Here is a 27,446-nt window from a genome sequence, read left to right as displayed (position 1 = left end):
TTATACAAGCAGTTATTTGGCTTAGCATTATGTTGCTGAAGTCGGGTCGGCAATCCACCGCTGTCTCGGGTGTCTCCAGACACGTCTTCGCTGGTCACCGGGTGTCAGCTGGAAGTGGGACTCACCACTGAGGACACTTCTACTCCAGTCGGTGAGATTCTAGGCCCCTGCTCTGTTGGGAGCTTTCATTCTGAAGTACTGGATGCATCAAGTCCGTGTATTTCCGCGCCGTCACTTGGGCTGCCTCAAGACGAACGATACGTATCTTATTGTGTTGAATTCTTAACGTAAGATTATGCTTCTTAATGAGGCAATTACGACAGAAATTTAATTTTTTTAATTTCGGGTAATAATTACGCGAAATATTGAAAATCGAATTTTTGTTGCCCCTGTGCTGCAACTGGTACCACATTCCGGGCTAGGGATTTAGTAAACCAGATCATCTGCATATAGGACGGGTACAGAAGGCAGGGCAGTGGGCAAACCACTCGTACCCGGTATGTAATAAATAAAGAGTTCCAAACACTGAGCCCTGTAGATGTTTGATCCTCTACATACACTTGTTCTACACATGTTATGTCGTAAAAGTCCTCTTCGAATACTTTTTGCTTTTCCCACCGTTACCGAAAATGGAATATAGTTCCAATAAGAATTTGGCAACTACCGGGAGGGGAGGGGGGGGCTGGGGGGCTATAATTAGAGTTCAGCTACTCAGAAGGTCCAGTGTAGGCTGTAATTACCATACGGCATACATGCTAATGCGTTAATGCGGAACAGATTTACGCTGAAAAAAAATCAGTTCCAGTTTTCGCCGCCAGGTGCAAACCTGGCGCTGTACAGCATCTCGGCATCTGTACAGCATCTCAGCACGTCGGGGTCGGCGTATCCAGTGTTCATATTGAACAAATTATGTAATCGGCGGTTAATAACAAGATCAATATTAGCCTTTCTGAATATTAGCCTTTCTCACTTGTTCCACATTTCCTGCCCACGCCCCATTCATAATCCATTACATATGGAAACATTTCTATACGTTTTTCTTACATTCACAGCGCCGTATTTGCGACTGATGACTAAAATTGTAACCAATTTTTTACCAGCGTAAAGCGGTTCCGCATTAACGCTTTAGAATATCTACCAAGTTTCGCTTTTATACGATAATTACAGCCCACACTGGACTTTAATTATAACCACCCGGTTCAAACTGTACATTTCGTCACATTGTCGGCCCGAATTAAGGCGAAAAACACATCTTAATGTACTCACTCGGTTCCTATGTATTTTCGATGGTCTGCCTTATCTGCTTCAGCGTGAAATTTTTTATCAGTCCCTGCCTCCCGAGAATTTCGGTCGGACGCTGAAGGAATGCTCGATCTTCGAGCTACTCAGTCGTAACTCTGTACAGCAGGTTACTTGCTCATGATCAGTGAGCCGCACTCACAGTACACGTCTTTTACGAAGCAACGTTCGAACTGGGCGTTGAGTCTGCAGGGACGCCTCTGAAAAGCAGCTGCATCATGCGTCACATCACAGCTCACCCTATCTCGACGTTTGTTTGCTCGACAGTTACGTGTACTCGGTGACGTCGCAGGCGAGAGAGTCGGTGACGTAATGTGAGCACACAAACACGAGTAGCCTCACCACCGTACACTGTTGTGTGATGAAGCTGCAACACAAGGAACACAAAGACTGGTAGAAAGTGACGAAATTTTAACTTTCATTTGATCCATCAGAAATGCTTCTGAAAGCCTGCGACTGTGAAAACAATAGGTTTGTTTATAAATAACTCATCTGCTACCAGTCACGATTTTATTTACTTTATTTTTCGCACGACGCATTTCGGGAAATGATTCCCATTTTCAAGTGCGTTTTTTTTGTGTTCGTTCTGCCATTTCTATGTGATGTTGTCGATCTGTGAGAGTCTGCTTTATTTCGTTGACTTTAAGTTTCCTTATGGTCCATTTGTGCAGAGTCTCACACGCACTAAACATCACACACAACTTGTTGTACACTTTTAAACATCGAAAACATTTTACATAAACAAAACAGTTACACAATGTTTTCGATGTTTAGTTACACAACTTCTTCAGTTGAATAACACAGTTGGTCTGTGTTGCTCAGTAGGTGGCAATGTTAAACTGTACCTAACGCACTTCGAATGACGGGGAACAGATAGCCCGGGAACGGGCATCTTGCTGCCTTCAGCAGAGCGATTGCTGAGCGTCTCCACACGCTTCTCGGTACTGTCCAACCATCTTTGGGGAAGGAAGAAACGCAACCAAACAGTTCAACGGAGTTTTATCGAGCACACAAATTAGATTAGAAATGAAGATTATGCTTTTTTAAAACTATTGTAGAAAGTGGAGCAACGTATGGGGCAGAAACATGAGAAAAGGCTGAAAGAGATTAGAGGAACTTATTGTTAATGGAGATGGGATTTTGGAAGTGTTGCTGTAGGTTAGCACTCTAGGATAAAATTAAAAATGATAACGACCCACAAATCTGGATATTGCACCACCGGCGAAATGGAGAGTCATACCGTTTTCCTTGTCGAGCGTTGTCAGGTGCTAATAACGTTGCCTCACACGTGTACACGGGATCTCCTTCACAGCGATCACTCAACATCTAACTCTATTGGCGCCTTTTGTATACCCTACTAAGTCCGGTAAAAACACTATATACGAACAGCAGTAACGCACATTGCTGGTCGTTCTACCTAGACATCCGCCAATCCTTCTGGATGCCTCTCTGTTTTTGTCATGCAGTGTGTGTGCTAACTACTAGTGTATCAGAGGGGCTTTTAAATACTGTTTCAAATGTCTCCATACTCATATTAAAGCGAACAATTTTTTTGAAAACAAGTTAACAGTAGATGGTTCTGGAGCCGGATGAAAGCCTCACATGGCCGTGTTTACACCGCAGTAGCCTTAACTTCACTTTTGCTCAGTTCTGATGTTGTCACGAATAATTTCAACGCTAACGTCATGAAGCGTTGTATCACCGTCGATGTATTTTTAACAGGATGCCAATGACGTTAAAAGCGAATAGTTCCTATTTTTTTAAAAAAAAGACACTCGCCTCAACATATTTGTTGGTACGTAATGTACAACTATTACCCAAACAAATTTCCTTCCCCTCGGTCTACTATCAATTTGCTAAAATCCTCATTTCGATATCTCGAATCGTTCACGAAATAAAATGAGTGCAAGTTCTAAGTAATTACCCTTTATGCGCTCGTAAATTAAATTTGTGTAAGTGGGGAAGCTACCGGTACATCAGGTTTGATAGTAATGTAATTATTAGGCTTCCTAAGAAAGCAAGTGGTGGTGGTGGTTAGTGTTTAACGTCCCGTCGACAACGAGGTCATTAGAGACGGAGCGCAAGCTCGGGTAAGGGAAGGATTGGGAAGGAAATCGGCCTTGCCCTTTCAAAGGGCAAATCACGGAAAACCTAAATCAGGATGGCCGGAGACGGGATTGAACCGTCGTCCTCCCGAATGCCAGTCCAGTGTGCTAACCACTGCGCCACCTCGCTCGGTAAGAAAGTAAGAACCAATTGATGTGACAATTATGACACGGTCAGTGTAGTGTAACTCACGCGCAAAATGCTCATGAGAGGAAGTCTCAGAGAATGAGCGGGAAAACTAAAAGTGGAATTTAGGAGAGGAGCAGTTTCGTTTGAGGTCAAGCTCTCGAGAAGCAAGCTTTACTCTCCTGTTAATAACATACGACGCATTTTTGGGAATATGAAAAAATACTTTTCATTCGTAGGTTTAGATATGACTTTTGATAACGGGGAACGGATTCTTTTTTTTTTTTTTTAATTGGGCTGTGTGGGAGGGATAGACGTTTAATCCACTCTGTTTACGCGAAGCTGACAGCAGCGACGGCATTAGGGGACTTTCTTCCTTGGGTGAGGGGGTGGTTGGGAGAGGAGGGGAGGGGGGGAGATGATTGCGCTGTAAGCAGTTATGTCTTCTGACTGGTTTGATGCGGACCTCCACGATTTCTCTCGGGAAGCACACAAGAAGCCCTAACCAGGAACAGTGTACGACAGAGCTGCTCACTGCCATCAATAATATTTAAAATGTATATTGAAGTGCTAATGAGAGGAGTAGAGCGCTGCCTAGGCTTGCAATTGTTTGCAGCGGACAGAACATCAGGGCGATACGGTTCGCAGTAAATGTTGGGTAAGCGGAGTGGCTACGGGATGCACACGAAGAAAAATCCATCTGGGGAAGTCATGTGTGTGCCAGAAGGAAGAACCGGAAGCTGATTTCAAAAAAAAAAAAAAAAAAAAAAAAAAAAGTCAAATGAGTGTGAAATCTTATGGGTCTTAACTGCTAAGGTCATCAGTCCCTAAGCTTACACACTACTTAACCTAAATTATCCTAAGGACAAAAACACACACCCGTGCCCGAGGGAGGACTCGAACCTCCGCCGGGACCAGCGGCACAGTCCATGACTGCAACGCCTGTGACCGCTCGGTTAATCCCGCGCGGCTGCTGCATGTCAAACTTGGACAAGAGACTGTTTAGATAGCGAACGAATATTGTTGTCCACAGACTGAAACAGTTAAAATGAGATGATTCACGGGAAACAAGGTACTAAGGGTTGTTGAAGGCAAAAGAGTCTTTTTTCATATAAAAATGAACTGTCAGCGTCCTGTCATTTAGATGTTGCGAGTAGGAAGAGATTCAAGGAAATTTATGTTTGGAGCACAGCTGATAGGTGTGCGAAATATGAATAATAAGGAAGAGAAAGCGGAACGATTAAAGACTGTAGCCGAGTGCGAGGTGAAACGGGAGAGGTGGAGGGGCAGGCTAGGAGAAGCCTGTGTCACTCAACAGCGAAGATGGTCAGCCGCTCAGCTGGTCCCAGTTGCAAGTTGCTTACCTAACGGCTTCCATAGACAACAATAATTTGATTTTCTATATTTTATATCCCCCCCCCCCCCCCCCCCCCCCCATGAACCATGGACCTTACCGTTGGTGGGGAGGCTTGCGTGCCTTAGCGATACAGATAGCCGTACCGTAGGTACAACCACAACGGAGGGGTATCTGTTGAGAGGCCAGACAAACGTGTGGTTCCTCAAGAGGGGCAGCAGCCTTTTCAGTAGTTGCAGGGGCAACAGTCTGGATGATTGACTAATCTGGCCTTGTAACAATAACCAAAACGGCCTTGCTGTGCTGGTAGTGCGAACGGCTGAAAGCAAGGGAAAACAACTGCCGTAATTTTTCCCGAGGGCATGCAGCTTCACTGTATGATTAAATGATGATGGTGTCCTCTTGGGTAAAATATTCCGGAAGTATAATAGTCCCCCATTCGGATCTCCGGCCGCGGACTACTCAAGAGGATGTCGTTAGCAGGAGAAAGAAAACTGGCGTTCTACGGATAGGAGCGTGGAATGTCAGATCCCTTAATCGGGCATGTAGGTTGGACATTTTGAAAAGGGAAATTGATAGGTTAAATTTAGATATAGTGGGAATTAGTGAAGTTCGGTGGCAGGAAGAACAAGACTTTTGGTCAGGCGAATACAGGGTTATAAATACAAAACCAAATAGGGGTAATGCAGGAGTAGGTTCAATAATGGATAGAAAAATAGGAATGCGGGTAAGCTACTACAAACAGCATAGTGAACGCATTATTGTGGCCAAGTTAGATACGAAGCCCACACCTACTGCAGTAGTAAAAGTTTATATGTCAACTAGCTCTGCAGATGACGAAGAAATTGAAGAAATGTATGATGAAATAAAAGAAATTATTCAAATAGTGAAGGGAGACGAAAATTTAATAGTCATGGGTGACTGGAATTCGAGTGTAGGAAGAGGGAGAGGAGGAAACATAATAGTTGAATATGGATTGGGGCTAAGGAATGAAAGAGGTAGCCGCCTGGTAGAATTTTGCACAGAGTACAACTTAATCATAGCTAACACTTGGTTTAAGAATCATGAAAGAAGGTTGTACACATGGAAGAACCCTGGAGACACTTAAAGGTATCAGATAGATAATATAATGGTAAGACAGAGATTTAGGAACCAGGTTTTAAATTGTAAGACATTTCCTGGGGCAGATGTGGACTCTGACCACAATCTATTGGTTATGACCTGTAGATTAAAACTGAAGAAACTGCAGAAAGGTGGAAATTTAAGGAGATGGGACCTGGATAAACTGAAAGAACCAGAGGTTGTACAGAGTTTCAGGGAGACCATAAGGGAAAAATTGACAGGAATGGGGGAAAGAAATACAGTAGACGAAGAATGGATAGCTTTGAGGGATGAAGTAGTGAAGGCAGCAGAGGATCAACTAGGTAAAAAGACGAGGGCTAGTAGAAATCCTTGGGTAACAGAAGAAATATTGAATTTAATTGATGAAAGGAGAAAATATAAAAATGCAGTAAATGAAGCAGGCAAATAGGAATACAAACGTCTGTAAAATGAGATCGACATGAAATGCAAAATGGCTAAGCAGGGATGGCTTGAGGACAAATGTAAGGATGTAGAGGCTTATCTCACTAGGGGTAAGATAGATACTGCCTACAGGAAAATTAAAAAAACCTTTGGAGAAAAGAGAACCACTTGTATGAACATCAAGATCTCAGATGGAAACCCAGTTCTAAGTAAAGAAGGGAAAGTAGAAAGGTGGAAGGAGTATATAGAGGGTCTGTACAAGGGCGATGTACTTGATGACAATATTATGGAAATGGAAGAGGATGCAGATGAATATGAAATGGGAGATACGATACTGCGTGATGAATTTGACAAAGCACTGAAAGACCTGAGTCGAAACAGGGTCGCCGGAGTAGACAACATTCCACTGGAACTACTGACGGCCTTGGGAGAGCCAGTCCTGACAAAACTCTACCATCTGGTGAGCAAGATGTATGAAACAGGCGCAATACCCTCAGACTTCAAGAAGAATGTAATAATTCCAATCCCAATGAAAGCAGGTGTTGACAGATGTGAAAATTACCGAACAATCAGTTTAATAAGCTACAGCTACAAAATACTAACACGAATTCTTTACAGACGAATGGAAAAACTAGTAGAAGCCGACGTCGGGGAAGATCAGTTTGGATTCCGTAGAAATACTGGAACACGTGAGGCAATACTGACCTTACGACTTATCTTAGAAGAAAGATTAAGGAAAGGCAAACCAAGTTTCTAGGATTTGTAGACTTTGACAATGTTAACTGGAATACTCTCTTTCAAATTCTAAAGGTGGCAGGGGTAAAATACAGGGAGCGAAAGGCTATTTACAATTTGTACAGAAAGCAGATGGCAGTTATAAGAGTCGAGGGACATGAAAGGGAGGCAGTGGTTGGTAAGGGAGTGAGACAGGGTTGTAGCCTATCCCCGATGTTATTCAATCTGTATATTGAGCAAGCAATAAAGGAAACAAAAGAAAAATTCGGAGTAGGTATTAAAGTCCATGGAGAAAAATAAAACTTTGAGCTTCGCCGATGACATTGTAATTCTGTCAGAGACAGCAAAGGACTTGGAAGAGCAGTTGAATGGAATGGACAGTGTCTTGAAAGGAGGATATAAGATGAACATCAACCAAAGCAAAACGAGGATAATGGAATGTAGTCGAATTAAGTCGGGTGATGCTGAGGGAATTAGATTAGGAAATGAGACACTTAAAGTAGTAAAGGAGTTTTGCTATTTGGGGAGCAAAATAACTGATGATGGTCAAAGTAGAGAGGATATAAAATGTAGACTGGCAATGGCAAGGAAAGCGTTTCTGATGAAGAGAAATTTGTTAACATCGAGTATTGATTTAAGTGTGAGGAAGTCATTTCTGAAAGTATTTGTATGGAGTGTAGCCATGTATGGAAGTGAAACATGGACGATAAATAGTTTGGACAAGAAGAGAATAGAAGCTTTCGAAATGTGGTGCTACAGAAGAATGCTGAAGATCAGATGGGTAGATCACATAACTAATGAGGAAGTATTAAATAGGATTGGGGAGAAGAGACGTTTGTGGCACAACTTGACCAGAAGAAGGGATCGGTTGGTAGGACATGTTCTGAGGCATCAAGGGATCACCTATTTAATATGGGAGTGCAGCGTGGAGGATAAAAATCGTAGAGGGAGACCAAGAGATGAATACACTAAGCAGATTCAGAAGGATGTAGGTTGCAGTAGGTACTGGGAGATGAAGAAGCTTGCACAGGATAGAGTTGCATGGAGAGCTGCATCAAACCAGTCTCAGGACTGTGTACAAAAAAGGCGAATATGTTCTTCTTTCTTTAAAAGACTGAGAAGTGGAGTACCAGGTGGCTCATTCTATGTTCCTCAGTATGTTTAAAAATTTTCTCAAAAATTTTAGCATAAGAACATATTTTGCGCTTTTCTAACCTGAAACTCACCAATGACTTCCACGAGCTCTCCTAATTGTAGCTCACTCACACTCCCTAGTCCCTCGCTGTAAGTCTCTCATACCCATCCACTCCCAAGTGGAAGCTTTTAAGGGTTCCTTGGTAATGGATAAATATTTTTGAAAACGGGGACATGGCTCTTCTAGAGAAATGCCGAGAGAGCATACATTTAAAATTTGAGCAATTTGCTGCGGTTATTTGCTACTTAGATTTCGCCCCATACTGGATTTTACGTGTAGAAGTAGGGTAACTGTGAACCGCTGTGTCTTGGAAACGGATAAGGATACCAAAAAAAATTTAAAGTTGTTTGAGATTGGGATCTTAGAAATATTTCGTAAAAATTTCTGCCACTTGTTGTCAATAGCCGTTTTGGAATGCTTTTCTGTGTTTTGGTCCGATAGTTATGCCGAAAATATGGTAAAAAAGCCCTTTCTTCGTGTTTTACGAGGAACCGGCCATGAGCTAATGATGCTCCACAAGTCTCATCAAGCCCACGGTAGACCACATCAGATACAAAAAGAACCAACCGATTTGCTGCACTTACCTAAGCAGAAGGAAGTGTGTAATATTCATTATTTGACGCTACACTGCGGGACAGTGAGTCTAGGACGATCCTTCTGCGGGGTTCATAATGGTCCCTAGCGCAAGGCTGTCCAAAATACTAAACCCTGCCGTTTCATCACCTGTAGGTATGTGCACTGGAAAATCCCATTTTTATGCACGGCGTTTTGGAACATACTAGGTATGTATTCTGTCACATGCATACCGACTGAGCGGATTTAAAATTTAAGATGCTGTCGAAATTTACTCATAAAGAAGTAAATCTTAAGGTAAACATCTAACACGGTGAGTCAAGTATTACCGTTAGAAACTAATTATGTTTCTTGAGGAAGTGTATGTGACAGCATGCAAATTATGCATGCTACAAGGCCCCTGGAGTAGACGATATTCCGTCTGAACTGCTCATCTCTTTTGGTAAGCCAGCCGCGACAAAACTATTCTTCCTATTGTGCAAGATGTATGAGACAGGCAAAGAACCCTCAGACTTCCACAATAATGTAGTAATTCCAAGGTTACCAGTTTAATAAGCCATGGCTGCAAAATACTGACACGAATTATTTACAGAAGATTATATCAGCTTGTAGAAACCGACCTCGTTGAAGATCATTTTAGATTCTGGAGAAATGTAGAACATGGGAGACAACATTGATCCTAGGACTTCTCTTAGAAGACAGGCTAAAGAAAGGCAAATCTACGTTTATGACTTTTATAGACTTAGAGAAAGCTTTCGACAATGTCGACTGGAATAACCTCTTTTGAATCCTGAAACGAGCAGGTGTAAAATACATGGATCTAAAGGCTATTTACAACTTGTACAGAAACCAGACGGTAGTTGTAAGAGGCGAGGGCATGAAAGAGAGGCTGTGGTTGAGAAGGTAGTGAGACAGGGTCGTAGCCTATTCCCAGTCTCATTCAGTCTATACGCTGAGCAAGCAGTACAGGAAACCAAAGAAAAATTTGGTGTAGGATTTAAAGTTTATGGAGAAGAAATAAAAACTTCGAGGTTTGCCGATGACAAAGTAATTCCGCAGGAGACAGCAAAGGACTTGAAAGAGCAGTTGAACGGCATGGACAGTGTTTTGAAAGGAGGACAATAGATGAACAGCAACAAAAGCAAAATAAACATAATGGAATGTAGCTGAGTTAAATCAGGTGATAATGAGGGGATTGGATTGAGAAATGAGACACTGAAAGTAATAGGTGAGGTTTGCTATTCAGGTGAAGTAGACAGGATATAAAACGTAGACTGGCACTTGCAAGAATAGCGTTTTAGAAGAAGACAAATTTGTTGACATAAAATATAGATTTAAGTGTCAGGATGTATTTGTGTGGAATGTAGCCTTGTGTGGAAGTGAAACACTGACGATAAAGAGTTCAGACAAGAAGAGAAAATAAGTTTTCGAAATGTACCGCCACAGATGAAAGCTAAAGATTATATGGGTAGATCATGTAATTAATGATAAAGTACTGAACAAAATTGGGGAGCACAGAAATTTGTGGCGTAGTTTGACAGAAAGAAGAGATATGTTGGTGAGACACATTCTGAAACATCAAGGGATCGTCTGTTTAGTGTTGAAGGGAAGTACGGGTGTAAAAATTATAGAGGGAGATCAAGACATGAATACACTAAGCAGATTCAGAAGGTTGTAGGTTGCAGTACGTATTCGGAGATGAAGAGTCTTGCACAGGATAGAGTAGCCGTACATCTGCATCAAAGCAGTCCTCGGACTGAGGACCACAACGTATTAGTTCATTACTTGACAATGAGGGCACTTACCGACTTCCTACAAACTTGAGACACAAATTCAAACCGTTTCGAAAAGTTTCCCTTCCGATACCCCCTACAAAACTATGGGAGGAAAGAAGTGAAGTACGGTACATTTTCGCTGTTCATACAGTAAAACTTCAGCACAGGCACGACAATTTAGTTTTGTTACTTCTACTAACTCTATTCGCAAAACATTTTGCAGACATTATTGACTTACACCACTAATGTGGTGCGAAATTCCATCATTGTATGGCACGTAGTTCACAAGATTTGATGTCATAAACACTGAGATACGTGAAAACTAACTTGTCTTGAAACAATTTTTTTAAAGGATAGATCGGGGAAGGGGGTGAGCACATAAGGTGGGTTGACGATGTGGGGTGGACTGTAGCGAAAAATACAACTGGCGAGTGACAGCAACGAACAATGAGCAGCGTCGACTGGTAACAAAAGACGCTAGTGCAGTGTTACAGTGTTTTGAGACCTTGACAAGTAAGCGATGCAAATGGCATCCAGTGTACAGTGTATGCGAACATGAATATAAGGGTTTTACGGTCTCCTAGAATTTATTACATTCAGTTTACAATTATAAATAATACATCAAATGAAAAAGCAACTTAGAACACTTTTTCTTTCAAGTGTTCAATGTGAATACCATTCGGTATAGCCTGGAGAAAGTGTGACAGAAACGCGCAGCAAACTTATAGGGGAATATCTGAAAGAAGCACGTAGTTCTCGGGAAAACCTGTTGGGTAAATTTACAGAACCAGCTTCCGAGAAGGCAGTGCGGCCATTATTCTGTGCACGTAGTGTATCTCGCACAGGGATCATGAGAATGAGATGAGAGAGATTACGGCAACTTACAGACATGTGACGGTCGTTATTACTTCGCTCAGAACACTAATGGAATGGGAAAGATAACTGGTAATGTTGGTACGAAGTACCCTCCGACATGCGCTATACAGCGGCTTATGGAGTATTTATGAAGGTTTATGATCTCTGAGGGAGGCGCTCCCAGATCCGGGTCGCTAGAGAGGCTATACAGGGAGTTGGTTTGTTTTAATTGAGACAACTAAGTGCCACGAAAACGACGCATCGTGCGAAAAAAAATATGTTCTGGGTGAAAATTTTATATTAATAAAGGGAACAATTGTCTGTGCAACAACTGGCCACTTCCTAACCACCCCTTCTGTGTGGGCGGGGTCCACTTTGCATTTTCATATGGGAACCCCAATATTTATCGCGAATTTGTATTCTATGCCAAAAAACATGTGCGGTGTACACAAACCACTATTTCCCATTCGCGCTAGATGACGCTATAATCGACAAACAACAAGAGAGCCTGTTTTTGCAATTAAGAAGTGACAAATTTGATTCTACATTGTATGAACGAGGTAAATGTAAAACTTTGTATCCTGTCGGTTGACATTTATACTCGTATTCAAAGTTATTTGAGTGCTGTGATTCTAAAGTACAAATATGAGTATGGCTAGAAAACGACATTTCTGGCAAATAGGCTACTTTTCTGGTAACGTAATTATCTGTTCCCTAGGGATTGAGAGTGGTGAGCCCTCATATCATGGGAAGGCTTGATTTCGGTGGCCGTCCTCAAACCGCTTCATCCAGGTGAACGACGGCGACATGTGTTTCCATTCAACTGCTCTTACTCTCGCGCTGGCTACCACCGGAACACAAGCCACAACCGTCGTGACGAGTAACATGTCCGTGAAGTGACAGTGACAGACGCTACTGCCATCGACACTCACCGAAATCGGGCACCCCAGTTGTGAGAGGCAAGGCGACTCACCGGTAACTCGCATCCCGGTGGCAACGAAAACTATTACATCCACGTCATTGTTCCTGGATTACGTTAAACGTAGTTTCTAACCAGAGATTGAAACAGCTAACCATGACTGTATAACGAAATTTACAGCACTAAAGTAAATTTCGAACATAAATATCAAGCGTTAGAACTCAAAGGTTTACATTTACATCGTAAACGCAATGTAGAATCAAATGCGTCGGTTATTAATTACAAAAACAGGCACATTTGATATTTGTCTCGAATGATTTCAGTAAACCATACATATTTTTTTGGTGCTGAATACTAATATGTAATGAAAATGGGGACTTTCATCTGAAAATACGAGGTTGACCCGCCCTCTCCCCCCCCCCCCCCCCGCAACCCCCACCCAGGAGGGGTGGTTAGGAAGGTGGCCAGTTGTAGCACAACCGGATGACCCCTTCACTAATTTTTTTTCACCTTGAACATTTTTTTCGAACGATGCGTTGTTTACGAGATATTTATAGCTGTCGTAAGTTAAAGCACAGACAGAGAGAGAGAGAGAGAGAGAGAGAGGAGAGAGAGTGAGAAGGGAGGGGGAGGGGAGACGACGGTATGTTTCGTTCTGCTTGCTAGGAATGCCCTCACTCCGTGGAAATATGCGCGTAGTACCTGACATTCTTCTGAGTATCTGTAGAATGAAGGAGGTATGGTGAAATACTTGAGTACAAATGTCACCGTACTTACTTGAAAACAGTACTAGCTTCATCACGAATACCTCCTTATTTGAGCTTCGAAAAGACAGTTCCTTGATGAAACCTATGATTTACGTTGAGATGAGTAAAATGTATAAAATCTGCTGTCTGGCCAAGGTGAAGACACATACCGAGTGCGTAGCAAATCATAAAATAACTCTGCTATATTGCAATCGATTTGAAGTCTTCAAAACGACATTCGAACACCAGAAAGTATTGTGGACATACGAATCGACTGGCGATCGCGGATGAACATAGCGTTGCAGCTGATCAGCGAATCATGTGCGACTTCACCTCTGTGCGCACTCTCTCTCTCTCTCTCTCTCTCTCTCTCTTTCACCCCCCCCCCCCCCCCCAAATCACTCTCGTTCTCTTTCTGCGTGTATAGGCTATTTAGGGGTCAAATTACGCAGGAGGATCTATGACCCATCGCGTACCGATGGGAATACAGAAAGAAAACAAGCGATGCAGTTGGTTATCAGAAAACAACTGAATCATTCTGTTGTACGAGAGTGTGCTGAAAAGTAACGTCTCCCAATTTTTTATGCGTAAACTCTTTAAACGTTTTGAATAAAACGAATGTTATTAACGTTCTAAGCAGCCCCCTGTCACTGGAGGGCGCCGAGTTGTAGCATGCAACATAGCGGTGTGTATTGTAGCTACTTCATTATTTGAGAAACAGCGAGATAAAAGCTGTAGAATGTTACTAACGTTCGTTTTATTTAGAAAGCGTTAGGAGTTTTCATATACAAATTTGGAGACATCACTTCTTTTAAACGAAGCCGGTCTGTAGTCTCTCTGTGGGCTCCGTCGGCCACCCTGAGTGCGGTTTCCCCTCTCTTGTCCATCCGCACGCTGGGATGCTTAAAAAGCGAAAGGATATTAACGAAAGATGAATTTTTTCACGAAAAAGTGTTGGCTCTGTAACCATGCTTCCGAAGTTTTTTCTCGGTGTTCGAGGCTTTATTATGAAAATCTTACGAAATAGTTACGATTCCAAGTACCGCCCACCGCTGGCCACTACTTTCTCCCCCGCGGCGGAAGTACTGGGCGTCTTTCGACAGGTCCACGAGTCGGTCCAATTTTACATCTGTTCACACGATCGGAAGCGCTGGCCACCCAGGCCGTGTGCCACTGATGGAAAAGGCTGGGAGAATGGAGAATGGAGAATACGACCAGTGGGGTAGGACTTCCCATTTCAACGTTTCCGAGTATATTTTGACGGGTTTTGCAAGAAGGGGTTGGGCACTGCCACGCTGCGACATCACCTTTCCGTGTGTATCACTTTATTGTGGCCGTTTGCCTTTCCAACGCTCTGCTCAAACGCATCATTTGCTTTCCATAACGATCTCCCGTGATTGTTTCCGTCGATTTGAGTAGATTCGCAATCCTCTCTTCCTCCACCATGCCGGTGTTTGACAACAAAATCGCCGTCCTTGAAGCGTTGAAACCGTTCTGTGGACGTTCTTTCAGTAATAGGTACCTCATTCGAGATTTTACCCAGCAGTTTATGAGCCTCAGCCGCAGTTTTCTTCTTGTTAAAGCGGAAAATTAAAACTCTCCGCAAATGACCAGAATTGCGCTCGTAAGTTGCCATATTCAGTCGAGAATAACTTTATGATGCAATCACAAATCGACTAATATCTTGATGGCGTCATGTTTACAGATGTCTCAGCTTACTGTATAACGCTTACGGCCCACCACCACTTGTAGCTATTGCAAAACGGCGGAAGCAAAATTTTGGAGCAAATAGTTTCTACAAACCAATTCGTTCAGTTACAGAACGACTAAAAAAAATTATATCCTGTATACTTTCCGTTCACCTCAACTGAGTATTTACCGAAAGAGAATTACATGTGATGGATCCAACGAGCGAGAAGAGAGAGAGACAGCTTCAATAACTATAAACTTAGAAAGCACCGTTCATTTAATTAAACATGTATTTACAAAGGATGGATCACGTAACTAATGAGGAGGCGCTGAATATAATTGGGGGAAGAGGGATTTGTGGCACAACTTGATTAGCAGAAGGGATCGGCTGGTAGGACATGTTCTCAGGCATCATGAGATCAGTTCAAATGGCTCTGAGCACTATGCGACTTAACTTCTGAGGTCATCTGTCACCTAAAACTTAGAACTAATTAAACCTAACTAACCTAAGGACATCACACACATCCATGCCCGAGGCAGGATTCGAACTTGCGACCGCGGCTCCAGACTGTAACGCCTAGAACCGCGTGGCCACTCCGGCCAGCAAGGGATCAGTAATTTACTGCTGGAGGACAGCGTGGAGGGTAATAATCGTAGAGGGAGACCAAGAGATGAATACACTAAGAAAATTCAGAAGGATGTAGGTTGCAGTAGTTACTTGGAGATGAAGAAGCTTGCGCAGGATAGAGTAGGATGGAGGGCTGCATCAAACCAGTCTCTGGACTGAAGACCACAACACACATATTTACAATGTAGCACCAGTTACTAAACTGTCAACACCAAGCGAAAATTCAAATTCAATGCTGGAACTACGAAAAATTTGTATTTAAGAAAATGCAAACACTTTATCGAGCGCGGTGCCTCAATGGTTAGCACACTGGACTCACATTCGGGAGGACGACGCTTAAAACCTGCGTCCACTCATACTGATTTAGTTTCTCCGTGATGTCCGTAAATCGCTTCAGCCAAATGCTTGGATGGTTCCTTTGAGGACGGCAGGCAGCCTTCGTCATCCTTTCCTAATCCGATGGGCTCGATGAGCTCGCTGTTTGGTCCTCTCCCTCAAATCAACCAACGAACGAACAAAAATTTTGGAAATGCTTCATTTTTAGAAGTATACTTTTTATGCACCTCTCTTTGAAATGATATACGTTATTTACGTTATATAGTCAGAGTCACGTGGAACCGTAACTCCTATTGGCGTCAAACAACTGTGTTAGTGTTAGCTGGTTGTCTCACGTTGAAGGAGCCCCTCAAGCGAGGAGGGCAAGTGGAAAACACTGACCTGGCTGACGTGGCTACAGAGACAGCTTCATTCGGTTGTTCCATTCCGCTAAAAAACTAAATTAAGAGAAAGAGACAATCGACTGACCAAATGGTCGTCAGAGCCAGTGGGTCGTCGCACCGTGGAGGCCTCGCCTGCTCGCAGACTGGATGGCGACTGGCGCCCAGAGCAGAGGCGGACCAGTTTCCGGAAGGACCGCTTCTGGTTCGGTCGAATGCCGACAGCTCGAGGTGGCCGTGCTCTCACAGGGTGGTCAGCATTTCGGCAAGGCTCACTCACAACCGGCACGTTAACTAAAGGCGTTGTCCTCATTTTAACACGTTTTTATAAGGTCGCTTTGTTCTGTACAAATTTTGCAATTGGTTTTGAAACCATCTTTGAAAGTAGGGATTTGAAAGTTTCAACATAGCTCCGAACTGGACGACAGTGCCGTATTTATTCGCTTTGTTGTCTGGCGGGTGGCGGTAAGGATGACCGCTGCTGGTCCTCTGCGTGACCTCCAGTCTTGCTACTTCTTACCTCCGCCAGACACACGTAGGACGAAGCAGTACATGGGCTGAGTCAGGTGAACCGAAAGTGACATAAACCTGATATTTTCTACATGTCTCTGTTGTCATCTCACCGAAGTGTTTCACACGTACAAGAGTAAAAAGCAGAAAATAATTATTTAAATATTTTTTAAATCTAATACATTTTTAAAATGGACTAAAAGGCATAAAACAATTACTACACCATACAGCTCACTACTCCCATACAGACAGTCCTGAAAATTTGTGCTTATCGTTTTTAATAGATATAGCAATATTTGTACAATGTAAAACGAAAAACTTGGAGCGCATTAATAGATAATCGTTATGAGTGTAGGGACTAGGATCTGCTGAGAAAAAAAGTCACCCAATAGTTTACACCATTTTCAGTGCAATAAAACTGTTAGCGGCTTGGGTGAACTATTCAGGCATCAGTTAGCTCTGCCACGTGCCCTACGTTTTTCATTTTAAATTTAAATTTTAGAAGTACTGTCATCGCTATTAAAAATTCACCAGGACAAATTTTCATGACTGTCTGAGTGTATGGGGCCAGGGAAATTATTTTCTGCCTGTTAGTTCATTTTTTAAAACATGTCATTTTAGAAAGTTTTCATTTAAATAAGTATTGTGAAGTGTAGTCGTCCGTGTGTTCCACATCATCCGCTGCTCGCGGTCATTCGTTCCGTACCCGAGGGCGTTAAATTTAATGCTTTCAGAGTAGGACTGTTGATAAAATATCGACATATCGCTCTATCGTTTTTTCCAAACCATAGCAACACATATAGGCAACATTTCCGCCACGACGTATCGATATCGTAAAGACAGTATCGATTACCGATATATATATATACTTGCGAATGAGCCCATTAGGACTACGCAAAGCACTTACGGCGTGCATTTGTCTTTCTTTGTGCCCATACTTCTTTCATCCTTTTTCTGCGGGCTTCTTTTCTTTCTTTAGACCACGTTGTTCCACTCTTCTTCGTTGGTTTCTTCTCTTGGTCAACTTGCCACTTGATTATTTTGAAGATTTCCCTGTTTTAGATTTCCTCTGGTGTAATTCCTGCTAGTTTCAGATCTGTTTTTATTTCGCCAATCTGTTTCATTGGGTCTGTTTTAGATTTACTCCTGTTTTCATAGCATTCAACTATTTGCTTTGTAAGTCTGTCCGGATTCATTCTTTTGATGCAAACATAGAATCTTAACCTGCGTTTTCTAATGTCACTGTGAATATTAGAATATTATTTGATTTCCTGTTTGCCTCTGAGCCGATACGTTTATCTACAAGTTTGGACCTAAAATTTTTCTTATGATCTCCCGTTCGTTTTTCTGAAATTTTTCTATGTCTGTTTTCCTGTCTCTGATCCATATAGGTATTCTGGTTTTGTGATGGTATTGTAATGTCGTTGTTTTGTGTGCTTGGAGACACATTTTTTACTGTAGATATTCTGAGTGAGTCGATAAGCAGTGTCCATCTTTTGGCGTCTGACTTGGTTGGTTTTCGTTTCTGTTCCAGTTTCCTGAATCGTTTAACCGAGATATTTAAATTGTGGGACTCATTTAATTTTTCCATATTTTGTCTCCATGAATTTTTATGCTTGTTTGTAGCAAGTCATATCTTCTGTCTTTTCAAAAGATACTTGCAAGCTGACTTTTTCCGTAGTTTCTTTACGAGTTCAATTTGTTTTTTGTCTGTTGAAACATCGCGAGTCGGCTAGATCGTCTGCAAATGCTAAGCAATCTACTGTTAATTTTCCTCTGCCGAGAGTAATTAGTAGGTCAAGATTTCCGATGTGAAGGAACAACAAACCAGTTGCGTTAAAAAAAACAATTTTTAATGCAACTAGCGTGCTATTCAATCAAATCGGTATTTTTCAAAAACAGCTGCTAAAAATGATGAACAAGGATGTAAAAGACATGATTGGTCGTTGCGGTGGGCGGAGGCGTATGAGGGAAAATGCTGACATAATCGTCGCTGCCAATAGAAACTGCAACGTTTAGCTTCGCCACGCAGTTTTGACACTACAGCTCCTAGTTCGCTGGCGTTTGCAGAAATGAAAAGACAGAGAAGTCGACATAAACTGTTCCGGACAAATCCGATATGTGACGAAACCGAACGACGGATGCGCTAGACACCTTACATTGTGTGACATTACCTGCAGTTACCATTGTTAGGAAAGTGGTTATCGACAAGCGTGAACGTGCATCATTTTTCTTTCAGTTCTGGCTCTCAGGGGGATGGGCAATCTGCCAGCTCGTTGATGTACAGAACATCTAAAAGAAAATCAATATAAGGCTCTAAAACCGGCAAAATATTTACAATGCGCAGCCGATATTTTTATAGGCACGTTCTCGATATTGTTCCCGCCGATATATCGATACTTTTCCTAGATATATCGAGAGCCGATAATGACATCTTTTAAGTATCAATATATCGGATTCCCGATATTTTTAAACATTTCAACAGTCCTATCTCATAGCGAACTGCCACACGAGCCCGTGTAGAAATGCTCTGGGATCACTTCACGTGCTTGCACTACGTGATTAACAACACACACCACCGCTTTGAACTGGAGAGTAGGTGTAGCTGTTACCAGAAACGTCACCAAGACTGCGTCCAGGTGTCGCTTCGTCGAGCAAAACCCCAGCTGCACGAGCAGCTTTCGTGTCTTAGTCGATTAGTCACGTCTGTCTCGAGTTGCCATTTCCATCTACACGCCAGTGCCAAAATTGCATTTCTTGTGACAGCTGTGTGCTGTGCATTTTGTCATCTCTTTCTTGTGTCGCTACTGCATCCCACTCACATTACGCGTCTGCCGGCACCGTGGTCCAGTTCGCACCATATTTTTAGTTCAATTTGGTACGTATGAAAATGGTAGCTTTCATTACGCTAAATTTTAATGTTAACAAGAGGTACATTGTCCATTAGTTGCAGTCGGTTTTGCCTTTATTGTGACCGCTCCGAAGACGGTCACTATGGACAAATATGGATAGTCTAACAACTATTGTGATCGTAGACTGGAATTACGTTAACAAACATATTTTTTGAATCGCTATTTCTATCCATGAATAGCGTCCCAGCTTCTAAAGATAGTGTTTCACTGTAAAAGTGGACTCACGAAATCAGCTCACGTGGTGAATGGCGCAACAAGAACAAGGTGGAGGGGCGCCGCGCGGGCGGCAGAAGAAGCCGTGTGTGAGCAGCAGGAAGCGGAAGTCGGCGGGTGAGCGACTGACAACGGCCCATGACGCGCGCGACTGCCTGCTCTGTGCCGCTCTCGCCGCCAGGACACACCGCGCTGACAAAAGTCCTGGGATACCGCCCAGTGTCGTGTCGGCTCTCCATATGCCAGGCGCCGCACCCAACAACTCGTTAGAAGTCCCCAGCGAGGGTACTGACCCATGATGCCTCTACAACCGTCCGTAATGGCGAAAGGGTTGCCGCTGCAGGATTCTGTTCACGAACTGACCTCTCTATTACGTCCGATAAAAGTTTCGACTCGGGCGATCTGGGTGGCCAGAACGATGCCTAGAAATGTCCAGAACGCTTTTCAAACCGGCCGCGAACAATTGTAGCTCAGTGACATGGTGCATTAGCATCCGTGAAAATTGCATCGTTGTTCGGGTACACCAAGTCCCCGAATGTCTGCACACGATCTCTACGAAGCCGAACGCAACTATTTCCAGTGAATGACGGTTCAGTTGCACCAGAGGACCCAGTCCGTTACATGCAAACACAGCCCACAACATTATGGGCTGTACCTTGTTGACAGCTCGGGTGGATGGCTTCCTGGGGTCAACGCCACACTCGAACCCTACCGTCAGCTCTTACGAAAAGAAATCTGGACTCACATGACCAGGCCGCGGTATTCCAGTCGTCTGGGGTCGAAAGGATATGGCCAAGAGCCCAGAACAGACGTCGAGGGCGATGTGGTGCTGTTAGCAAAGGCTGCTGCCGTAGTTCATTAACGCCAAATTTCGCTGAACTGTCCCAACGGTTGCGTTCGTCGCACATCCCATGTTGAATTGACTCTGTGTTGCTTGCCTGTTAGCACTGACAACTTTATGCATACGTCGCTGCTCCCGATCGTTAAGTGAAGGCCGCCACTGCGCTGTCCATGGTGAGAGATAATGCCTGAAATTTGATATTCTGGGCACGCACTTTACACTGAGCATCTCCGAATGATCCATACGTCTAGCTCCAGCGTTCAAAGTCTGTTAATTCCCTCGCCCGGCGATAGTAACGTCGGAAACCTTTTCGCATGAATCACCTGAGTACAAATTATACCTCCGCCAATGCGGTACCGTAGTATACCTTGTGTACCCCACAGCACCGGCATCCCCATATCTGCATCACCATATCGCATGACTTTTGTCACCTCAGTATATCGCGGCCGTGCTGCACCTTATTTAGGAACAATGCAGGGCGTAAACGACAATTGTTTTCAACATTTCACGACTTGTTGTCCACCGAGTCCAGAAATTGCCATACCTAAACCATAACGATCATACCTAACACTTGGTTCAAGAATCATGAAAGAAGGTTGTATACATGGAAGAAGCCAGGAGATACTAAAAGGTTTCAGATAGATTATATAATGATAAGACAGAGATTTAGGAACCAGGTTTTAAATTGTAAGACATTTCCAGGGGCAGATGTGGACACTGACTACAATCTATTGGTTATGAACTGTAGATTAAAACTGAAGAAACTACAAAAAGGTAAGAATTTAGGGAGATGGGACCTGGATAAACTGATAGAACCAGAGGTTGTACAGAGTTTCAGGGAGAGCATAAGGGAACAATTGACAAGAATGGGGGAAACAAATACAGTAGAAGAGGAATGGGTAGCTTTGAGGAGGTATGTAAACACACAGAATACGGAGCTGCGGTCGGCAACGCCTATGTAAGACGACAAGTGTCTGGCGCAGTCCTTAGATCGGTACTGCTGCTACAATGGCAGGTTATCAAGGTTTGAGTGAGTTTGAACGTGGTGTTACAGTCGATGCACGAACGACGGGACACAACATCTCCGAGGTAGCGATGAAATGAGGATTTTCCCGTACGACCATTTCACGACTGTACCGTGAATATCAGGAATCCGGTAAAACATCAAATCTCCGACATCGCTGCGGCCGGAAAAAGATCCTGCTAGAACGGGACCAACGACGACTGAAGAGAATCGTTCAGCGTGACAGAAGTGCAACCCTCCCGAAAATGGCTTTAGATTTCAATGCTGGGCCATCAACAAGAGTCATCGTGCGAACCGTTCAACAAAACATCATCGATATTGGTTTCCGGAACCGGAGGCCCTATCGTGTACCGCTGATGACAACACGAGACCAAGCTTCACGTATCGCGTGGGCTCGTCAACATCGACATTGAACTGTTAATGACTGGAAACATCTTGCCAGGTTGGACGAATATCATTTCAAATTGTATCGAGCGAATGGACGCCTGCGGGCTTGGAGACAACCTTATCAATTCACGTACCCTTCATGTCAGCAGAGAACTGTTCAAGCTGGTAGAGGCTCTGTAATGGTCTGGGGCTTGTGCAGTTGGAGTGATATGGGACCACTGATACGTCTAGATACGACTCTGACAAGTGACACGTACATAAGCATCCTGACTGATCACCTGCCCTCATTATGTCCACTGTGCATTCCGATGTACTTGGACCATTCCAGCAGGACAATACGACCCCCCATACGTCCAGAATTGCTACAGAGTGGTTCCAGGAACACTCTTCTGAGTTTAAACACTTCCGCTGGCCACCAGACTCTCCAGACATGAACATTATTCAGCATATCTGAAATTCCTTGCAAGGCGCTGTTCAGAAGAGATCTCCACGCCCTCGTACTCATACGGATCTATGGACAGACCTGCGGGATTCATGGTGTCCATTCCCTTCAACATTACTTCAAACATCAGTCGACTCCATGCCAAGCGGAGTTGCGGCACTTCTGCGTGCTTGCAGGGGGGCCTTCATGGTATTAGGCAGGTGTACCAGTTTCCTTGGCTTGTCAGTGTATGTCGCCAACAGAGCAACTCTATGCAACTCTTAACAGGCACACTAAACAGGAGGGTGCAGAGATCCATCTACATTCTACTTAGTAGGCCAATGATACCTCGAGAACCGCGTGCAAATATTCAAAAAACTCTCCTCATGATTGTACAGTAATTCGAAACGAATAGACACTATATCGTAAACCTGGGGAACTACGATCATTACGCCAGGTTGAAGCACAACGCTTTTTCTTAGGGGTTTCTAACTGCCTATAGCAAGCTGAAACTAAGCAAACAGACAGTGCAGTACCGGTGAACCCCTGTGTTACAGCAAACCCGACTGGTTCCTCCAGCTGCGCTCATACAAACCACAAACCGCCTACGACAGGGAAGCCGAACAAACACACACACACACACACACACACACACACACACATACACACACACACAGACGCGCGCGCGCTAAGAATCATTATCGCTTTGATTTTTTAGCACAGGAGAGATTCGTGCTCGTAACTCCGTAAGTCCAAAGAGTTGCGAGACTGGATTAATAAAAAAAAAAGAGATAAGATAGTGGTTTTAACGCTTCAGTTGTTCGACAGGGCCTCACCTCGCTTGAGTACTAAGCACAGAACGTTCATACAAAAATATGAAACTGCCAGAAAAGTCATTTCTTGGATGTAGATGAACTCAGGATTACGTTTCTTTGAATGTTGGTTATGTCGTCAAAATGATCACCATTGATGTGAACGTTTGCAGGTCGTGGTTCTGTGAGAGGTTCGAGCTGATGACGCCACGTCCGTGCTTTCCGTTCAATCAAGTTGTGCAAGGCGTCCACTTGTCATTTTCGTTCGGCACAAACTTTGCACACACTTTCTTCTTCTTAAAAACAATCTGGGGGATGTCCTGAACACTTTACATGTTGCTCTACTGCGATTGGAGAACAACAATACTGACACACTACAGCCACACATTCACTACTTAACATTGCCTGGTCAAAATTGGTCGATACACATCTGTTGTTTACAGTTATCAGTAGAAGGAGACGGGCCCGGCAATTTAGTGGAAGACGTGATCATTTGAACGATGACGAACTAACGGGCGTCCACGTTTGGGTATTAAGGAATTGGTTCCTGCTCTTGAAGAACTCGTGAAGATAAATCGTAAGTTTACTCTATCCGATGTAACTAAAAACTTTATGCAAATTTCAAGATTTTTTCTTCACGAAATTGTCTCTGGAAAATTGATTTTTGGTGTTCTGTGTGGTCCTTATGTGCCAAAACACAGAGCAATGCAAAGACCACGTCATGGCAGCGTATTTTACTTTTCGGTGACGTGTAACAAAGAATGGAACTGCTTGCAGTCTTCACGTCGAAGACTGAAGTGAGCTTTACTGTTGTCAAAAACAAGTGCCTTGAGTGAGTCGAACAGGTGTTTGCAAACAAGACGTACACCGCTCACCGTCGACATTACAGTGCAATATAGGTAAAAAGATGGGATAATGCAAGGAATTAAACGAAATGCAATTAAGAACCACTGGAGACCACGGGAATTGTACCAAAGTACATCGGTGAAGAACCTCCGAAATTACGCCGGTGAAGTTCTGGTTCACCCTCTATACATCGTTAGCACAGGACGAGCGCAATTTAGCGATATACAATGTATATCGTGTCCTGTAAATTATGAGATCTGTGAGCAGGAAAAGTCGATTAATCCATCTCTGGTTAAGTCCATAACTAGATCAACAGTGAGGCTCTTACACAGTGTGTTACTACTGACCGGCCGTCTGCAGTTAGTGGAGCCTCGTGCTGTCTCACCTGTGCACATTCCACATGTTATGTGGTAAATTTTTGATGGCACCGCATTCAGTTACTTCACTTTTGCACCTTAGCTAGATGTTAATCAGCCTACTATTTATAAAACTTTCTACTTTTCAAGTAATGTTTGGGGACAACTGTTTGTCGGTGAAAAACCTTCAATTACATACGTTGACCTGGTCCGATTAGCGTTCCTAATTCCGAAGAACAATATATTTCGTTCATTTCATGCTTAACAAAGACTCATTCTCACGTGCTGTTGTTGTCGTTCTTAGTCCGATGACAGCTTTAATGCAGCTCTCCGTTTCCGTCAGTTTTCTGCAAGTCTATTCATGTCTACATAACCACTGAAACCTAAAATAGTTTAAACCTGCTTACTATATTCAAGCCCTTGTCTACCTCTGCTGTCCCCACAATTACTTCAGTTATCAGCTCACGATTGCTCACTGCCTCCGTGAGTATCCTATCGCTTCTTTCATAAAGTTTTTTGTTGGACGCAGTTTCAAAAATGATGTTCATATCAATAGATCAGCATATGTTGACATAGATGAGACACCATGGCCCACTAAGTGAGCGAGATGGTGCTGTGAATAGCACAATGGATTCGCATTAGGGAGGACAACAGTTCATGTCCCCGTGTGGCCATAAAGAGTTAGGTTCTCCACGACTTTCTTAAATCACTACGGCAAATGTTGGGTTGGTTTCTCTGAAAAGGATATGCCCGATTTCGTTCCCCATCCCTTCATTGCCTGAGCTTGTGCTCTATCTATAAAGACTGAGCTGCCGGTGGGACGTTAAACTCTACAGTTCGTTTCCCTCCTTTTTCGTTATAACAACTAAAAGGCTAGGACTCGGCTCGTACGTGACATAAAGCTTGTAAGTAGGCTGTTTAGGTTTTTTTATTGGTAACGCCGCCGCCACGTAGCGCTCTGTATAAAAATCACTGGCTGTGCCGTGTGCAGTCTGTGGCTGGATTGCATTGTTGGCTGCCATTGTAGTGTTGGGCAGCGGCAGCTGGATGCTAACAGCGCGTAGCGTTGCGCAGTTGGAGGTGAGCAGCCAGCAGTGGTGGATGTGGGGAGAGAGATGGCGGAGTTTTGAAATTTGTAAGACTGGATGTCATCAACAGCTATATATATATGACTATTAAGATAATACATTGTTTGGTCTCTATCAAAATCTTTCATTTGCTAACTATGCCTACCAGTAGTTAGTGCCTTCAGTAGTTTGAATCTTTTATTTAGCTGGCAGTATTGCAGTATTGCTGTATTGCAGTAGTTCGAGTAACGAAGATTTTTGGTACGCAAAGCATTTCACTTTTGTTTATCATGAGGTAAGTACATTGACTTCAGCAGAACTGTGCTTACAGAGGACGATAAGTACGACACTTCCACAGACATGGTCTTGCAACACGACGCACGGTTTGGCGCTACAATGCATGTATGTGAGTGACTAATTTTGTGCTTGAAACATTTATTTTTAAAGATATATGAAGTACAATGATGCAAGGGTTTTCCGTGATGCATTTCATTCCATTGCTGTGATCTGCAACATCTGAGGATGTAATTACATTAATCCTCAGGGGGGGGGGGGGGGGGGGGTACACGCCTACTTTGTGTACCATGTGTATGGCAAGCACAAGGAGCCCTAGCTAATATGGTATTTGCTTATACAACTTTACACATCGGTACCATATTTCTCTAACACATAAATTACGCAGCTATCTGATCATTTAACTGTGAGACAAACATTTTTTTTATTACATCAGTGACCCATGTTTACGTAATTACACTGTTGGATAACTTCACACTTACAAAATTGTATTTTGTCTGTACTTTGTGAACTGTTCATACATTTTCGGAACCATTGTGGTACTATGAGAGCTTTGAATGATATATTTGGTATGGGATCACGATTTTGAAAGTACGTTTGAGGCAGATGACACTTTTGACATGAACAGAGAATTTTTGTAGGTTTTGTAATTATTAGAGCAAGCTACGACGATTTTGAGAATTTGACTGAGGTGCTATGATGTTATTATGACGATGACTATGTGTATTATGCTGTTGCGGTATGTTTATGATCAATAAGCTGATGCTATATGAGTTATTTGATTATGCTACGTATCTGTTATGATGAAATATTGAAGAAGTGTCGACGAATAGGGTAAGGAATAATGAGTAGTGGTTAGGGACTCTGGTTTGTGAAAAAGGTGGTTGGAAACCATGAATCGTACTTCAAGAGTTATGAAATGTATGTAAATGCGTGAATGTATTACAATGCCGACGAAAATTTTTTGGACACTCTTATATTTATAGGATTTTATTTTCTACACATTTATAAAGCAAATTCTCAACCTGTGAAAATATTTTTATAAGAGACTGTCACTGTAGCGGAAACTGCTGTCGTAAATTTTTCAGTAAGAAAGGTAAGTGACCACCTGCGTCGTGGGCACCCAGCTGGGTGACAGCCACCAGGAAACAAGCCATTAGTGTGTGCCTTTCAGAGGCACAAGGAAAAAAAAGGGAGGCAATTATCCTCGCTATTGACATTCCTTTGCAGAAAGCGTCGCAAAAACGACACGCTCATTACTTGGAAAAGATACTTATTTATTTCTGCACACCTGATAATGACAAGCGTCTTTCTACGAGAGTTGAGAGAATTTGTACTAACTTATGAAATGTCACATGACTATTGAATGATATTTTTATGCTTTGCCTTTCATAGTTGCTTATTTCATTTGATATCTGGTTTCCAGCTGTGTTGCAGCATTGGTTTTATAAAATAAAATTAAATGCATTCGCTAATGTGAACACTCTCTGTCAACAGATCTATTAAATAATTACTTTATGATC

At 43.0% G+C, this 27,446-nt stretch overlaps 1 protein-coding gene across 3 annotated transcripts in view; it reads right to left on the bottom strand.

Annotated features, from left to right (window-relative positions):
- The window catches only part of LOC126284653 (putative fatty acyl-CoA reductase CG8306), a 174,613-nt gene that overhangs the window by 90,919 nt on the left and 56,248 nt on the right, over window positions 1-27,446 (bottom strand). The window contains exon 1 of one of the 3 annotated variants that reach the window (XM_049983758.1): window positions 1,267-1,360. The exons of the other annotated variants lie outside the window; for them this stretch is intronic. The gene's annotated coding sequence lies outside the window, so the exon portion shown is untranslated. Of the gene's footprint in view, window positions 1-1,266; window positions 1,361-27,446 lie in introns of those variants that run through there. 3 annotated transcript variants of the gene reach the window in all.

This window comes from Schistocerca gregaria, chromosome 8, assembly GCF_023897955.1.
Source record: "Schistocerca gregaria isolate iqSchGreg1 chromosome 8, iqSchGreg1.2, whole genome shotgun sequence".
In the NCBI taxonomy this organism is placed as follows: Eukaryota; Metazoa; Arthropoda; class Insecta; order Orthoptera; family Acrididae; genus Schistocerca; species Schistocerca gregaria.
This window is presented reverse-complemented; position numbering and strand designations above follow the sequence as displayed.